The sequence below is a fragment of the Papio anubis genome, chromosome 2, assembly GCF_008728515.1.
Source record: "Papio anubis isolate 15944 chromosome 2, Panubis1.0, whole genome shotgun sequence".
Classification (NCBI taxonomy): Eukaryota; Metazoa; Chordata; class Mammalia; order Primates; family Cercopithecidae; genus Papio; species Papio anubis.
Genome location: NC_044977.1, coordinates 145,400,272 through 145,419,552, shown reverse-complemented (window position 1 = coordinate 145,419,552; position 19,281 = coordinate 145,400,272). Strand labels below are relative to the sequence as shown.

Sequence of the window (19,281 nt, the reverse complement as noted above, 5' to 3'; positions counted from 1 at the left end):
TAATAATCCTGGAAAGATTGAAAAGGAGTCGTTGGTATAAGGCCGTATACCATAGAGAGGACATTGGCTTTTATCTTGGAGGATAGATTGAAAAATGATATAATTTTAAGTATCATAAAGACACTATTAAGCTCTTGTTTTAAAAAGACTAAATTAGTGACAGTGTGAAGAATGATTTGTATGATAGGAAAAACAAACAGCTAGATCATTTTAATTACAATTCAAAATCAAAATAATGTAATCCTGAACTAAAATAGTGAGGTGGTGTTAAGTAAAATTAAAAAGGAGGGAGGTCTCTAAGGAATTTTTAAAAAAGAATAGACAATGCTTGGCCACTCAATCGATTTGGGGGAGAGGAAGGAAGAGAATTATCTTAAGAATGTTTCCACCTTGGGCAATTGATGGTACCTGTATATATATGAGGGATTGCAGAAGAAGATTTGGGGGAACAGTCTGGTTACATTAATTTAGTTTGAGAGGCTCATGGGACATCAAAGTGGGAAAAACTGATAGCTTGTTCAGATAATCTTGCTTACCTCTTAGGAGTGAAACAGCTATATGCACAGTAATTGAACCCATGGATTAGATAGATCAACACTGCTGAAATGTTATTGCATGAAGAGGAAGTTCAAGTATGGGAAATGGGGACACTCGTGTTTAAAGACCATGGGTTTGTTAATCTTTCCTAAAGCAAATGAAAGAGAAGACCAAGAAAGATGTGTAAGACAGCAATGGGGTTTTTATGAAACTAAAATATGACAGACTTACATAAGGAAGTGATGAATGGTGTCACAAATTGAAAGGAAATAAAAGAATTTGGAGCTGTGGTCGTCAAGTCCTGCTTCACAGTTCACATAGTATCATGTCCTTTTGTTTTTACCTAGTGACAGTGAAAGAATACTTACATATACCTTGTGGTAAAACACAATGTCTGATTGACTATGCTCCCCATCCCCCCAGTTCCATAAAGGAAAAAATGTGAATAATCAGAAGATATATCCCACAATGTTATGCCACAATCTGAAGCCTACTGGGCAGATGCTATCTGAATGGAAAGAAAGTAGGAACTCACAGTGTAGTTTCTGGTTTTACTAATGTAGTTACCATGTTTTCTTCAGGCAGGGGAGAGAAAGAGAGCATTCTTTTAGCCAGCAGGAAGGGAGTGAGCGTGCTGCTGCCGCCGGTTTCTCTGGGAGGAGGCACAGGCTGAATCTATCTATGAGGCTAGCCAGTTGCAGCTATGGTTTTATCAAGCACCACCTGATGAACTTGACTGCTTCATTTATTCACTTTGCAAACAATTACCACTTACCACAAATCCAAACCTTCCAAACCAAACAAAATGGTTAGATTTACGGCCTAAAGGTTTCTACTTATTTAGCCAATTGTTGAGTGACCATCTTAAGAGACAAATATTATAGAAATTGAAACACACACAGAAAAGAATTTTCATAGATTTCTTCTCACTTTTAGTTCAATATTTAAAAGTTTACTTGAGCTCTAACAATTAAAAGGCCATTACCAATTACAGAAAGGTCAATTTTATTTAAATGGTGGGGTTAGAAACTATATTTCAGTGGGTTGCAGAATAAAAGGGAAGATAATGAAATACAGCAATACATTTAGAATTTTTTTTAAAGTTACTTCAATTACTGTTAACCAAGCTTACTCAAAAGACATTATAGGCAAATATCATGATCACTAACCATAATATGTAATGAAAACCTAAACTTCACCGTGAATGCATTGAACTCTACATTTATTAATTGGAAACATAAATTTTCCTGGAGGTATCACAAGCAAAAACAAGGAAAGAGACATTTTAATATAAAGTTCTGAGACCACTTTGAAACCCTATTAACTGAAGATCCTAAGATTCAGATATAAGGTGTATTTGTCAGGGCTCTTCAGAGAATCAGGACCAACAGGAAGCATACAGGTGATAGAAAGGATTTATTGTGAGGGATTGGCTACTGGGATTATGGAGGCTGAGAAGCTCCATAATTTGCCATCTGGAAGCTGGAGACACAAAAAAACCAGTAGTGTAGTTCCGATCCAAGCCTGAAGGCCTAAGAATCAAGGAAGCCAGTGGTGTGGGTTCCAGAGTCTAAATGTCTGAGAACAACAAATGCTGATGTCTGAGGGCAGGGGAAGATGCATGCCCTAGCAGAAGAAGAGAGGGCAAAATCATCTCTTCCTTTGCCTTTTTCTTCGATTTCGTCTGTCCTTCAGTGGATTGGATATTGCCTACTCAGTCTGCTAATGCAAACAATAATCTCTTTGGGGAACGCCCTCACAGTCTATAAGAGATAGAAAAAAAAAATTTGTTTTTCCTATTCTCACCCACTACTCAGCACTCACTTTCTGACAATGGATGTTTATGTATTTTTCTTCACATGCCAAAAGGACAGCAACTGGGTATCCTATAATTCAATTTAGTTCTTACACTGTCTACCTGGAGTTAGAGTCAGATCCTACAGGTTAAGGGATCAGTCCCCAAAAAATGTCGCCCCCACTTCTGATGCCAATCACGAGGAATAAATTGTCACTTATACTTCTTACCAACAGGCTATAAATTGGGTTCTCATGACCCACTTCTAGGTTTGACTAATTTGCTAGGATGGCTCACAAAACTCAGGGAAATACTGTCATTTACTGATTTATTATATAAATGAAGGATATGATAAAGGATACAGATGAACATATGAAGAGATGCACAGGGTGAGGTCTGGGGTAGGGAGAATGGAGTTCCCATAACCTCTCTGAGTGTGTTACCCTCTAGGTTCCTACATGGATTCAGCAATCCTGAAGCTCCCCAAACCCAGTCCTTTTTTTGGTGGCTTCATTATGTAGGCATGATTCACTAAATCATAGGCTGTTGCTTATCTACTCAACTTTCAGCCTCTCTCCCTGTGTTCCCAGGGGTTGGGACTTTAAAGTTCCAACCTTCTAATTACATGGTTGTCTCTCTTGATAACCGCTTGCTCCTGAGGCTATCTGGGAGCTCATCAACAGTTATCTCACTAGAACAAGAAATATTCCTATCATACAGTAAATTCCAAGGGATTAATGAGGGTGTCTGCATCAAGAACCTGGATCAAGACAAAAAATCTAGCAAAGGATGCACCTAACACTCCCATTGTTCAAGAAATTAAGAGAGTTTTAGGAGTTCTGTGCTGAAATCTAGGGGCAGATACCAAATATATATTTCTTATTACCTCATGATATCACAAATCACACCCAGAAATAATGTTCAACAAGCTATTGGGCATTTCTTGGCCCAGTCAGTTTGACACATACAATTAACCATCACAAAAGGGTTCATACTTCTGAAGTACAAACATTTGCTTACTCAGTCAGAGGCGGAGATTAGATGTGAAATTCATGCTCCTTTATGAATGCTAAATGTAAACAAAGTAAAATATCACAAAAACCCAAAAAGGGTCAATAATGCCCTTAGTTCTTTAAAATCATTATGAATCTGTCATATATAAATCTAACCTGAGTTCAATATAGGTAACATATTACATAAGGTCTATAGATAAACATCACAATTACTTATACTCTATCTTGTTTGCCCTTTGCTTGCTGTGTCCTCTGATCACTTTACTCTTTATTTGTAACACCTACACCCAGGTCACCAGTGGAATCAAAATTGAAAACAAACAGTAACATGTGGCAACCACATATGGTTTCTTAGATGTTAGCTCTCCTTTCACAAGTTCGGTACTGGTGGTTGTCCAAAATTTTATCTATATTTTAGAAAGGTAATATTTTAATCTTGAATTTTCCAGTAATGATAGCTGCTAGTTATTTCTTTTGTGATATAAGAAAGTAATTACTAATGTTTATTGCAGGTTTGAAAATTCAGATGGTGACCTGAATTCATCTGCAAACTAATATAATACAAATTTATACCAAAGCAGGAATTTCATTTATAGATTGAGTCATTTATCTGTAAAGAGATAATCATAAAGAAAAAAATTTTCATAGCTAGCTTGATAAATATAATATTACTTCAAAGAAAGTAACTTTCACTTGTTAGTCTGGCAAGCAGATTAAAACCTTTCCTTCACTGGGTACTGAATGTCTAATTCATTCCTTTGCAAATTGTAGTATTACCAGGTTAAATTTAGTCTGGGCTATAGTAGTTGAGAAATTCAACAATTCACAATAGATGGTTATAGATTTCATAATGCTCATAATTGTAATAAAATTTAAAAACCGGGAATAAATATCCATCATTTTTCTATTTTTTTAACTTCTGAATCATTTCATGAAGATAAATTTCCAGGTGGGTTTCTGGGTCATAGTGTGTGAACATTTTGATATGCTTTATCATCTTGTCAAAATGCTTTCCAAAAGAATTTTATCACATTTGCTTTTACATGAACATTGATTTTTATATCTACTTCTAGGATAATATGCATGAAAAATAAGATGTTTTTATTCATGAAGGCTGATGTGTGCTTAGATTATTAAGCTTTAAATTAGATGGCTAAAATGATTTTGAAGAATTAAAATAGTTTTGATAAATATAGTCTCTATGTATTTTTAAGCGTATCTATATAATTTTTTAAATAATGAACTTAATTTAAAATTCTTCCTTACAAACATGAGGGCAAGGAACACCTGGCCCACCCAGGGTGGAGAACTACTTAAGGCGTTCTTAAACCACAAACAATAGCATGAGCAATCTGTGCCTTAAGGACATGCTCTTGCTGCAGATAACTAGCCCAACCTATCCCTTTATTTTGGCCCATCCGTTTGTTTCCCGTAAGGAATACTTTTAGTAGATCTTATGACTAGCTTGCTGTCAATAAATACATGCGTAAATTTCTGAGACTGTCAGCTCTGAAGGCTGTGAGACCCCTGATTTCCTACTCCACACTCTATATTTCTCTGTGTGTGGTGTCTTTAATTCCTCTAGCACCGCTGGGTTAGGGTCTCCATGACCAAGCTGGTCTTGGCATACAAATATTATTTTCATATGTATAATATTAATACCAGGAAATAATAATAGCATGAAGAATTTGAAAAGGAAAATCACAAATAAAGTACTCTATATAGACGTCATTTACATAAGATGTTACTTAAAGTGAGAAATTAAGATAGCAACTTTCCAGTGATTTGCCTTCTAGTTTGTACTGTCTTAACATACTCAAAATGAAGTAGTAGGATGAAAAATAAAGAAGACTTTATTTATTGTGACTTAGTAGAAGACTCACAGTGTTCAGAATATGTTAATGCTCGTAAGGGACCAGTAAAATAGTGACATGAAGGACAGAAACAGCAAACTGCCAAATCGAAGTGATGATTGTAGGGCAATATATCATACACTTAAGCTTTTCTTGAAGCTGCTTGCTATAGTTTGGATGTTTTTCCCCCAAAACTCATGTTGAAATTTAATTTCTAATGTTGGAGGTGGGGTGACAACGAGGTGATTGGGTCATGGCAGTTGATCCTATGTGAATGGGCTTTGTGCCATCCTTGCAGTAATGAGTGAATTCTCACTCTGCACTTCCCTCCTCTCTCTCTTGCTTCTTCTCTCATCATGTGATCTCTAGAAACACTGGCTCCCCTTCCCCTTCTGCCATGAGTGGCAGCAGCCTGTAGCCCTCACCAGAAACAGATGCTGGCACCATGCTTTTTTTGCAACCTGCAGAACAGTAAGACAAATAAACATTTTTTTAAATATATAAATTACTCAGTATCAAGTATTCTTTCATAGCAATGCAGTGGACTAAGTGATTTCTAAATCTGGATATTTCTAGAATGTTTGTGTTCAAACTAATGCTAGGCCTTTTAGGTCAATTTTATTTTTAAATTGCGAAATTGTTAATTTGGCAAGGAAGTATGTAGAGTTAGTGACATATATATAAATAGAAGGCTAATTCTACAGATTATTGTCTTCTTAATTACCTTTTTTATTTTATAAAAGTTCTATATATTACAAAGTCATAATAAATATAACTTTTATAACATACACAAATAATAAGAATTTCTAAAACCTTACCACATATTAACAACCTCTCAAACATAATGTTCTTCTTTCCAGTCTTCTCTGTGTGTGCAGTTCTATTTGTATTTTTAATAAAATTGCTTCAGACTGTTGATACAATTTACTTTCCTACTTTCCAATTATACATGACAACTGGATCCCTACAAATGTATTTCAAGGTTTGCATATTATTTCTTCTAATAATTATATCATAATATATTTAAACATTATTATTATATATAACATGGTGAGCAACCTTATATATCAAATATATGAGCACCTAGAGTTATTTGGGTGAGTTAAAGTCCTAGGAATAAAATCATTAGGTAATCAGTCCTATTTGTTGTTGCTAACAAGTAGTGGTACAAAATGGAACTAGTGTACATGGAGAATGAGGAGTCTGGTATCTATTTTATCCATACAGGCTTGCAGATAGAATGCAGAAATAAATATGCAACAAACAAGCTTTCTGTAATTCAGCAGTTAGTTTGGCAGTACAAAAGTTGTCAGAATCAAAATGGATCAGTAATGATTCCATTAGGAAAATCCTGACAAATAAAGCCTGGAAAGGCCATGAAGAGAAGGTTCTCATGCTTACATGCCTGATAGGAAAAAAGACTCTACAAAGCCACAACCTTGCACAAAGGCTACCACAACCTTACACAAAAAGTCCTTCTGCAAGAACGTCTGCCCAGCAACTGCCTGTACAACCTCAGATTGGTATCACCCATCTTATTGATCTTTGTAGCCAATGATAATTTTTAAAAAATAATTAGGTAATCCTAATTTTTTCCATTAAAAACCTTTGTCTTTCTTTATATTCCTGAATATGAGCATGGTGTACTACGGTAGGGATACTCTAATTGTAATGCTGTATTCTCAAATAAACATCTTGTCTTTTAGAGAGCCTCTCTCTTTGCTATTTATGTTGACAGCAGTGCTACTAGTTTTAGGTAAAATATTTTATGGCATAGTCTGGGCTGATATTTAGCAGTTATGTGCCTGAATGCAAGTTATACAAATTGGTTGACACTTATATTAGTGGTTTTTTTTTTTTTTTTTTTTTTTTGGTCATTTTTATTGCTGCTCTAACAAATTACCACTGATTTAGCAGCATGTAACAACGCAAATTTGTTGCCTCACACTTCTGTATGTCAGAAATCTGGGTAGGCTTGAGTGGTGTATTAGTCAGGGTTCTCTAGAGGGACAGACCTAATAGGGTATATGTCTATATATGAGAGGGACTTTATTGAGATGAATTGACTCACATGATAACAAAGTAAAGTCCCATGATAGGTCATCTGCAAGTTAAGGAGTAAGGAAACCATTGGTGGATCAGTCCGAGTCCCAAAATCTCAAACATAAGGAAGCTGATAGTGCAGGCTTCAGTCCTTGGCCAATGACTCGAGAGCTCCTGGAAAACCATTGGTGTAAGCCAAAGAGTCCAAAAGCTGAAGAACTTGGAGCCTGAAGCTCGAGGGCAGTCTGACGCATCCAGCACAGGAGAAAGATGAAAGCTGGAAGACTCAGCAAGTCTGCTCTTCCATCTTCTCCTTCCTGCTTTATTCTAGTTGTGCTGGCAGCTGATTAGATGGTGCTTACCCAGATTGAGGGTGGGTCTGCCTCTCCCAGTCCACTGACTCAAAAGTTAATCTCCTTTGGCAACACCCTCACAGACACACTCAGGAACAATACTTTGCATCCTTCAATACAATGAAGCTTACAGTCAATATTAACCATCACAAGTGGGTTCTCTGATTTGGGTCACATGAGATTGAAAGCAGGTGTTGGTCAATTGGGCTTTTACTAGTGGGAAGCCCTGGAAAGAATCCACTTCCAAACACCTTTAGGTTGTTGGCAGAATCCATTACCTTGAGTATGTAGAACTGAGGTCCTGGCTTCCTTGCTAGTTGTCAGCTGGGGAACCACCCTTAGGTCCACAAGGGCCCCTGCATCTCAGGGCCAGTGATTTGTCTGACCTCCATCTCTGATGCAACTTTTTGACTACCTCATCTGCTGTTTAGGCCTCATGTGATTACATTAAATCCCTCCTGGATAATCCAGAATGCTATTCCCATCTTAAGGTCAACTGATTGGTAGCCTTAGTTAAATCTAGACTACTGTTTGATCAAATAACCAGGGTAAAGAAAACTTGGGGAGAAATCTTTATAATTCCATCAATCACAGCATCTATTCTAATTGCTCAGCTCCCATGCCATCCCAGTCATATTTTTGGTTATCATTCCTGAATATAATATTTTCCTGATAGCAGTAAGATATGTCAGAACCTTGGTTGTCAGCACTATTCCTCTACTCAGCATTCATGCTTGTGGGAGAACCAGTTGTAATCTTGGTATGACTAGGTATTGAACTCCATTGCAATTGCAGCAGTTTTATCATATGGATGGTTCTGAGTCACTCTCAGCATTCTATCAGAAGTTCTGCAAGCTAACTCCCTATCTGGGAGGCCAAGTCCTCAAGAATCAATCAAGTTAAACTTTACCATCTGTCCTGCCCATAAAAATGCTTGTTTGAAGTTCCAAGATTTGGAAAAATGGTGCTTTTTTGGTGCTTAACCTCGTGCTCACAGGTAATAATTTGGTACAGGTCCACAGTAGCTCCAAATGATCCCAAAAGCTGTCAGTGTCGTATGCTGTGGAAATACTTACTTTGGATTAGAGTTTGTGAAAATTCAAAGTCCATTTTTTGGAGAAGACTTGAGACCTTAAAACATCTCATGTACCCCATAAATATACCTACTATGTACCCACAAAAAAAATCCCTTGAGTCCTGGAATAACCATAGGATATGAGTTTCAGAGGGACCTCTCAAAAGAAGCGCATTTTCTCCCATTACAATAGAGCTGAGTCACCTTTGCGGAGTACTTCGAGATCTCTGTATTAGTCCATTTTCACACTGCTATAAAGAACTGCTCAAGACAGAGTAATATATAAAGGAAAGAGGTTTAATTGACTCACAGTTCTGCATGGCGAAGGAGGACTCAGGAAACTTACAATTATGGAGGAAGGTAAAGGGGAAGCAAGGCATCTTGTTCACAAGGTGGCAGGAAGGAAAATGAATGCAAGAGGAACTACCAAACACTTATAAAACCATCAGATCTTGTGAGAACTCATTCGTTATCATGAGAACAGTATGGGGGCAATTGCCCCCATGATACTATTACCTCCACCTAGTCTCTCCCTTGTCATGTGGGGATTATGTGGTTTATGGAGTTTACAATTCAAGATGAGGTTTTGGCTGGGGATACAGCTAAACTATATCATTCTACCCTTGATTCTGACCCCTTTCATATCTCATGTCCTCACATTTCAAAACACAATCATGCCTTTCCAACACTCCCGCAGAGTCTTAACTCATTCCAGCATTAACCCAAAAGATCCGAGTCCAAAGTCTCATATGAGACAAGGCAAATTCCTTCTACTTATGAGCCTGTAAAATCAAAAGCAAGTTAGTTACTTCCTAGATACAATGGGGATACAGGCATTGGGTAAATATACCCTTTTCAAATGGGAGCAACTGGCCAAAATAAAGGGGCTACAGACTGCATGCAAGTCCCAAATGGAGAGGGGCAGTCAAATCTTAAAGCTTCAAAGTGGTCTCCTTTGATTCCATGTCTCATATCCAGGCCATGCTGATGCAAGAAGGAGATATTCACAGCCTTGGGCAGCTACACCCTTCTGGCTTTGCAGGGTACAGCCTCCCTCACAGCCACTTTCACAGGCTGGCATCGACTGCCTGTGACTTTTCCAGGTGGACAGTGCAAGTTGTCGGTAGATCTACCATTCTGGGGTCTGGAGGACAGTGGCCCTCTTCTCACAGCTCCCCTAGGCAGTGCCCCAGTGGGGGCTCTTTGTGGGGACTCCAACCCCCATTTTCTTTTTCATACTGCCCTGGCAGAAGTACTCCATGAGGGCTCAACCCCTGCAGCAAACTTTTGCCTAGGTATCCAGGTGTTTCCATACATCCTCAGAAATCTAGGTGGAGGTTCGCAAACCTCAATTCTTGACTTCTGTGCACCTGCAGGAGCAACACCACATGTAAGCTTCCAAGGCTTGGGGCTTGTACCCTCTGAAGCAAGGGCCTCAACTGTATGTTGGCCCCTTTTAGCTGCAGCTGGGACACAGGGAACCATGTTTTGAGACTCCACAAAGCAGTAAGGTTCTGGGCCTGGCCCATGAAATGACTTTTTCCTCCTATTCCTCCAGACCTATGAAGGGAGTAGCTGCCATGAAAACCCTTAACATGCCCTGGAGACATTTTCACCACTGTCTTGGTGATTAACATTTGGCTTCTTGTTACTTATGCAAATTTCTGCAGTCTGCTTAAATTTCTTCCCAGAATATGATTTTTTTTTTCTATTGTATGATTGGTCTGCAAATTTTCCAGACTTTTATGCTCTGCTTCTTTTTTAAACGTAAATTCAATTCCAAATCATCTTTTTGCAAATGCTTAAAACTCAATGCTTTTAACAGCACCCACGTCACATCTCAAACCCTTTGCTGCTTGGAAGTTTCTTCTGCCAGATACCCTATATCATTCTCTCAAATTCAAAGTACCGTAGATCTCTAGGGCAGAAGCAAAATGCCACCAATCTCTTTGCTAAAGCATAGCAAGAATCACCTTTATTCCAGTTCCCAACAAGTTCCTCATCTCCATCTGAGAGCACGTCAGTCTGGACTTCATTTTCCATAGCACTATCAGCATTTTGGTCAAAGCCATTCCACAAGTCTCTAGGAAGTTCCAAACTTTTCAACATCTTTCTGTCTTCTGAGCCCTGCAAACTGTTTCAACCTCTGCCTGTTACCCAGTTCCAAAGTTGCTTCCACATTTTCAGGTATCTTTTAAGCAGTACCCCACTCCCTATGGGTACCAATTTACTGTATTAGCACATTTTCACACTGCTATAAAGAACTGTCCAAGACTGAGTAATTTATAAAAGAAAGAGGTTTAATGGACTTACAGTTCTGCATAGCTTGGGAGGCTTCAAGAAACTTACAATCATGGCAGAAGCATAAAGGGGAAGCAAGATACCTTTATCACAAGGCAGCAGAAAGGAGAACGAACCCAGGAGGAACTACTAAACACTTATAAAACCATCTGATCTCATGAGATCAGGAAAACAGCATAAGGCAAACTTATTCTACCAGGGAAACAGCATAAGGAAAACTGCCTTCATGATTCAATTACCTCCACCTGGTCTCTCCCTTGACATGTGGGAATTATGGGGATTACAATTCAAGATGAGATTTTGGGTGGGCACACAGACAAACCATATCAAACTCTTTTACAAATTATATATAGTTTTTTTTTCTTTTTTTTTGAAAATATATCACTGTGTTGCCAGGCTAGAGTGCAGTAGCATGATCATGGCTCACTACAGACTCAACCTCTCAGGCTAACTGATCCTTCCACCTTAGGCTACCAATACCTGGGACTAAAGATGTCTATCATGCCCATCTAATTTTTATACTTTTGGCAGAGATGGGGTTTCGTCATGTTTCCCAGGCTGGTCTCGATCTCCTGGGCTCAAGAGTTCTACTCACCTTGGCTTCTCAAAGTTCTAGGATTACAGGCATGAGTCCACCACATCCAGTGTATAATTCTTTTTTGTAGAAGAAATGAAATATTTTATTTTGAAAAAGAGTGCAATTGTCTCTTGGAATCCTTGGGAGAGCTGTTCCAGAATCCCCCTCAGATATCCCAATCTGTGGATGCTTAAGTCCCATATGAAATGGTCTTGTATTTGCATGTGATCTACAAACTTTTTCCTCTATACTTTAAATAATCTCTAGATTATTTACAATGTCTATTAAAATCCACACATTTTACTTCATTTGTGTGGATTCAACATAGTACTCAGCAAAGCAAATTCAAGTTTTGGTTTTTGAAGTTCTATTACATTATTTTTTTCTGAATATTTTTGATTTGCACTTGGTTGAATCCACAGATGCAAAACCCAGGAATCCAGAGGGAAAATTGCCTTCATGAAATATGAAACAGAGCATAAAAACTACCAAGATTAGCATCTTCTGAATCAGAGTAGCATGGCCTTTTAGTGAGTACAACTTTGCTTGCAATGGTTATTTCCCTTTTTACTGGCCAACGTAAACCTGTGGCCATCTTACAATAGGATATTTAAATTTAATTTTATCTTTTATTCCCATTCTTTCTCTCTTCCTCCCTACCCCGTTCATTTCTTTTCTTCCTTATTTTTCTGTTTTTTTTTTTTTTTTATTATTAAATTTCTGGCAGGTTTTCTCAATTTATCTTTCTTACCTTAAATTAATTTTAAAATTTAGTTTCCTATTTTCAACTCCTCCTGCCTCCCCCAAATATCCTTTAAAAAAAAAGTTTCAACCAGGCACAGTGGCTCATGCCTGTAATCCCAGCACTTTGGGAGGCCAAGGTGGGCAGATCATGAGGTCAAGAGATCAAGACCATCCTGGTCAATATGGTGAAACCCTGTTCTCTACTAAAAATACAAAAATTAGCTGAGCATGGGTGGCATGCGCCTGTAGTCCTAGCTACTTGGGAGGCTGAGGCAGAAAAATGGCTTGAACCTAGGAAGTGGAGGTTGCAGTGAGCCAAGATTGTGACACTGCACTCCAGCCTGGCAACAGAACGAGACTTTGTCTCAAAAAAAAAGTTTCTTATCCTTGTTAGGTAGGTTTTTTTTTTTTTTTTAATATTCCACAAGATATTAATTATTAATTGGGATTTTCTCCCACTTTTTTTCTTGCTACTTGCAATGTCTCTGTTTCTTTTATGTTTTGATTTTAGTTTTTCTGAGATCTTTCTTAAACGTCTGGGGATTTTCAGATAGTATATTATATTTATGCCAGAGGAAGTAAAATAGCAGATCTCAGCAGCAGGGTTTGTCCATCAATTTTCCACACCATGTGGTGATTTGTTTAAAATATGATTCTGTGAGGTATTTCCAAAATTTGTAGAGGTTTCTTTTTGTTCTTTAACTATTCAATTTCTCCACAGAACTTTTTTAATGTTCTATTACAAATTTTTTTGTCTCCTAGAAATATCATCAGAATAGTGAATATGTATTATTTAGTCCTCCCATGTGTCAATCAATGAATAACCTGTTTATCTATTGAATAGACATAAAATTGGGCAGTTAATACATCTTAAGATTCTGTTTTTAAGTTACTGAGTGACACTCATATTTTAATATTGCCCAAACCCATTTTGTTTTATAATGTATGTTATATTTATGTGTTCCAAATTCTAAAACTACAGTTTAGATATTTTACTACTGAAGTAAAAATAATCATAGTGCTTATAACATCCAAGATGTAATATCATTGTATTAGTCTGTTCTCACAATGTTAATAAAGGCCTAACGGAGACTAGGTAATTTATAAAGGAAAGAGGTTTAATGGACTCACAGTTGCTCATGACTGGGGAGGCCTCACAATCATGGCAGAAGACAAAGGAAGAACAAAGACACATCTTACATGGTAGTGGACAAGATACTTTGTGCAGGGGAGCTTTTGTTTATAAAACCATCAGATCTCATGAAACTTATTCACTACTATGAGAACAATATGGGGTAAACCACCACTGTGATTCAATTATCTCCACCTGTCCCCACCCTTGACACCTGAAGATTATTGTAATTCAAGATGAGATGTGGGTGGGGACACAGCCAAACCATATCATTCTGCCCTAGACCCTCCCATATCTCATATTCTCACATTTCAAAACCAATCACGCTTCCCAACAGTCACCCAACAACTTGATTTATTTCAGCATTAACTCAAAAGTCCACAGTCCAGAGTCTCATTTGAGACAAGGCAAGTTCCTCTGCCTATGAGCCTGTAAAATCAAAAGCAAGTTAGCTACTTCCTATATACAATGAGGGTATAGACATTGGGTAATTACATGCATTTCAAATGGCAGAAATTGGCAAAAACGAAGAGGTTGCAGGCCCCAGACAAGTCTGAAATCCAGTGAGGCAGTAAAATCTGAAAGCTCCAAAATGATCCCCTTTGACTCCATGTCTCACATCCAGGTTATACTGATGCAAGAGGTGGGTTCCCATGGTCTTGGGAACTCTGTCCTTGTGGCTTTGCAGGGTTAAGCCCCCCTTCCGGCTGCTTCCCTGGGCCGGCTTTGACTGACTGCAGCTTTTCCAGGAGCACAGTGCAAGCTGTCAGTGGATCTACCATTCTGGGGTCTGGAGGACAGTGGCCCTCTTCTCACAGCTCCACTAGGCAGTGCCTCAGTGAGGATGCTGCGTGGGGGCTCCCACCCCACATTTCCCTTCCACACTGCCCTAGCAGTGAGGGCTCCACTCTCGCAGCAAACTTCTACCTCAACATCCAGGCATTTATATACATCCTGTGAAATCTAAATGGAGGTTCCCAAACCTCAATTCTTGACTTTCATGCACCTGCAGGCCTAACATTGCATGTAAGCCACCAAGACTTAGGGCTTGCACACTCTGAAGCAACGGCCTGAGCTCTACATCGGCCCCTTTTAGCCACAGCTGGGATGCAGGGAACGAAGTCCTGAGATTGCATAAAACAACAAGGCCCTGGACCGGCCTATGGAAACCATTTTTTCATCCTAGGTCCCCAGTTTGTAATGGGAAAGGCTGCTGTGAAGACCTCTGTACTGCCCTGTGGACATTTTTCCCATTGTCTTGGTGATTAACATTTGGCTCCTTGTTACGTATGAGAATTTCTGCAGCTGGCTTGAATTTCTCGTCAGAACATGAGTATTTGTTTTCTATCACATTGTCAGGCTGCAAATGTTCTGAACTTTTATGCTCTGCTTCTTTTTTCAACATAAGTTTCAATTACGAGCCATATCTTTGTGAATGCATAAAACCAAATGCTTTTAACTGTACTCAAGTCACCTCTTTAACACCTTGCTGCTTAGAAATTTCTTCTACCAGATGGCCTAAATCATTTCTCTCAAGTTCAAAGTTCCACAGATCTCTAGGGCAGGAGCAAATGCCACCAGTCTCTTTGCTAAAACATAGCGAGAGTCACCTTTGCTCCAGTTCCAACAAGTTTCTCATCTCCATCTGAGACCACATCAACCTGGACCTTATTGCCCATATCACTATCACCATTTTGGTCAAAGCCATTTGACAAGTCTCTAGGAGGTTCCAAACTTTCCCACATTTTTGTGTCTTCTTTGGAGTCTTCCAAACTGTTCCAATCCTTTCTTGTTATCCAGTTCCAAAGTCACTTCCACATTTTTGGGTATCTTTACAGCAACACCTCACTACCCTGTGCCAATTTACTGTATCAGTCTATTCTGATGCTGCTAATAAAGACATACCTGAGACTGGTATAAAGGAAATTTATAAAGGAAAGAGGTTTGATGGACTCACAGTTCCACATGATTGGGGAGGCCTCACAAATCATAGCAGAAGATTAAAGAAGAGCAAAGGGACATCTTACATGGTGGCAGGAAAGAAAGCTTGTGCAGGGGTACTTCTACTTATAAAACCATCACATTTCATGAGACTTATTCACTACCAGAAGAACAATATGAGGGAAACTGACCCCATTTTTCAGTTATCTCCACCTGGCTCCACCCTTGACACATGAAAATTATTACATTTCAAGGTAAAATTTGAGTGGGGACACAGCCAAACCAAATCAATTATTGACACATGCAATGCAATAGCTACCCCTATGTTATGGATATAACATATATATTTTTGTCAGTTCATCTCGGTAAACATCTGGCTTTCTAGGCAGTTACCTGAGCTTGTAGTTACGTAAAACTCCTGTTTGTTTGTTTGTTCATTTTACATGGATGGTTGTGATGGAAGATTGACATACTCTCCATTTTGAAATTTCAATGATGAATATTAGTCAAGTCTTAGCTATTACAAGTATCTGCTTAAATTTTCATCTGTTCTACAATAAGACAATTGATCTTTATGGAAATTAATTATATCCAAAGCACAGTGTTCTTGACACCATGGAGAACAGACAGGAAAATGGTTCTGAGTCAAATCCTGCCCAGAACAAGCTCACAGTCTAATAAAGAAAGTGCATCAGGGACAGAAAGTAAATAGCTGTAATACACAGTAGAATATGGTAATTTCATAATAAACTTATCATTGCATTTTTTTTTTTTTTAACATGAAGTGAATGGAGAAAGTAACACACACTGGAAAAAAATTAGAGAACAATTTTGAGGCAGAAACTATGTTGACGTTAAAAGATAAAGTGAATCAGGCATAGTGGCTCATGCCTGTTCAGTATTTCACCAAGCTTGGTGAGAATAGGTTGAGGATAGGAGTTTGAGACTAGCCTGAGCAAGATACTGAGATCTCATTTCTCCAAACAAACAACCAACCAACCAACCAAAAACACAACAACAACAAAAAATTAGCCAGGCATCCTGGCATGTGTCTATGGTCTCAGCTATTCAAGGAGGATGAGGTGGGAAGATTTCTTAAGCCCAGAAGTCAGGGCTGCAATAAGCTGTAATCACACAACTGCCCTCCAGCATGGGTGACAGAGTGAGACCCTGCCTCAAAAATAAAAACAAAAACTAAATATGAAGAGTATTTGGACCAGTAGAAAAATAGAAAAAAAAATGTACTAAGGGAGATGGAAAAGCATAAATGAATGCAGGGAAATCAGAGTGCCTCAAGCATAGTTAAATTTGAATAAAGTTAGTCAGGCTGAGATTTAAAATTAAGATGTCATTCTTTTTGCTTCAGAATTAAATTTGAAAGGTGTTATACTGATATTTCAACTTTTTAACCTTGAGGTTTCACTGCCTCCCTCTCTTGTAGGCTAATACATGTGCAGGTTTGTTTTTGTTTTCTTGTTTTTGTAATTGTACATAAATGTGTGAAGGGCAGGAATTAAAATCTGCATCCTGTGTGGTGATTTTTGATAATTCCTCAGCCCTCACAGCTGTTCAATTTGCAGTTTGAATAACTGAAACATTCCATCTTGCAAAGAGATTTACATTTTGGTATTCTCTGGAAGATACAACCAGGCATAAACACAGTGAGTGATGTGACTATATAAATGTCTGTTGCAGTCATAAATGCACATGGTGGACCCTATTTTATGAGAACAAAGGGATAGAATTACAACTTGAATATCAAGAGTTGAAATATGTTTTACCTCCCACAATGAGAAAGAATCATAAGTCATAGCAAAGAGTTTACTTTAAGGGTCAGTCACTGTAAATCATTTTATAATTATTGAATACATGTTTTTAAAAATCCATTCTACTTTACTTATAATATTTATTTTTGCAAAATCTATGTTATTTATAATACAAAGCAATACAATAATGTTTCCGTACATTCAATCTCATGGAAAAGGTGAATAGTTCATTCATAGTGGTTATTAAAGACTGTGGGTAAGAAGGAGATAACATTAATTTCCTGTAGCTGAAAATGTTTTATAATATATATATGACAGAATTTTATATTTGCTTCAGAAAAGTAATACTAATATCTAAGAAAACAACTAACAGTTTGTCAATTACTTGTGACAGTTTGTGAATCACTCATGTGGATTATACATTTACAATTTTCCTTTTCTTTCTTTTATAATATTATGAAATAAAGCAAAAAATTAAGATTCTGTTTTATTTTCTTTTACTAATACACAAATCTGGCTCCTAATTCTTGTGCCAAAGTGCAGAGTGACTGGTGCATTTATTAAGCATATGTAAGCAAAACAGTCAGCAACTGATTATACATTTGTTTATGTGAAATCTACATGTTTTGATTACTTTTTCTTGTTTTGGTTAGTGATGTCTTTATTGCTGATACTTATCTTTATTTGAGAATGAAAAGACATAATATTTATAATTTGTAGATTATGCTTCTTACCAACACTTATGTTAAAATATTTCCTGGAAAGGGAGTGAAAACTCTTAATTCAAATAGAAAATAAAAATTTTCTTTGGATTATACTAAATCATAGCTGTTCCAGGAACATAGTAATATGTTTATATTGCATGTGTAATTTACATTTCCTTTTATTTATTTTTCAGACCCTTTTTTTCTTCCTTAATGGATGTATTAATTCTTCAAATTCCTCAAAATACAGTAAAACTTTGTTTTTAAAGTTTTTTTATGTTTTTTGATTTCCATTTGTTTCTTCATTGGTCAGCTATGTTTTGGTTATCTTGGTTTTCTATGCTTCATATATGTAGTGGTTCTTAGTTCACTTATATTTAAGAATGGAAGACTGGTGACTCTTGTTATTTTTCTCCGTTGTATATACTGTTGTCCATTTTTCTACTAGATCTCTCCCACTAGTAGGACTAGGATTGGGAACCAAGGTAGAGACTGTGCTTATCGCAATTAGGGTGAGCAGATGAGGAAAATCACTCTTTGGATGCTAAAATGAGGAGAACTTCTTCCTTTGGCGTGGGAAGCCATTCCAGAAACTTCAAAATCTTGGTTCTCCCTGTGCAATTAATTAAGATTCAATAAGAGTACTAATTTGGATTCCTGAAAGTATAATGCTGGGCTGCTTAGGCTTAGCGTTCATTGAGACAAGGAAGAGGCTAGCAGTGAGGTTGGTGTGGGACACCTGACTAGAGCATTAGACAGACTTTCAATTAACTCTGTTTTTAGTTGTTCTTCGTACTCCCACCTTGCATGGTATTGCTGTCTTTGAGCCAGGTAGCTCCCTGGGATAAGGACTTTTCTCCATCATAGACTGTTCGCATGTACACATTTAATCTGACTGATAGGTTCACATATTCCTCGATCCATCAGTGTTCCAATATGACTTGGAATTTCAGCCTAGAATTTATGAGTATCTTTTTAAAAATATCCTGTGCTTGCTTTGGCAGCACATATACCAAAATTGGAACGATACAGAGAAGATTAGCATGGCCCCTGCACAAGGATGACACACAAATTTGTGATGCAAATTTGAGAGGTTGTTTTGTCTATCATCATTTGCGTTTGCTATAATTGTATTGGGGACTTAGGAGAGAGGAGAGACAAGTTATTTTCATTGCGCCATTTTGAACTTTAAAAGGCACTTTCAGACACTTAGTTTTAAAAGATCAGTCTACACCAGGTGTGGTGGCTAATGCCTGTAATTCCAGCACTTTGGGAAGCTGAGGAGGGCGGGTCACCAGGTCAGGAGATCGAGACCATCCTGGCCAACATGGTGAAACCCCATCTCTACTAAAATACCGAAAAAAACAAAAACAAAACAAAACAAAAATCCCAACAACAACAAAAAAACAAAACTGTAGTCCCAGCAACTTGGGAGGCTGAGGCAGGA

General features: G+C 37.8%; 1 non-coding gene across 1 annotated transcript; it reads left to right on the top strand.

The window, feature by feature from the left end:
• The first annotated feature begins 18,822 nt into the window (after window positions 1-18,822).
• LOC116273896 lies at window positions 18,823-18,933 on the top strand. The gene has a single exon (XR_004182400.1). It is a non-coding gene; the product is annotated as a U6 spliceosomal RNA (small nuclear RNA).
• The last annotated feature ends 348 nt before the right edge of the window (window positions 18,934-19,281 follow it).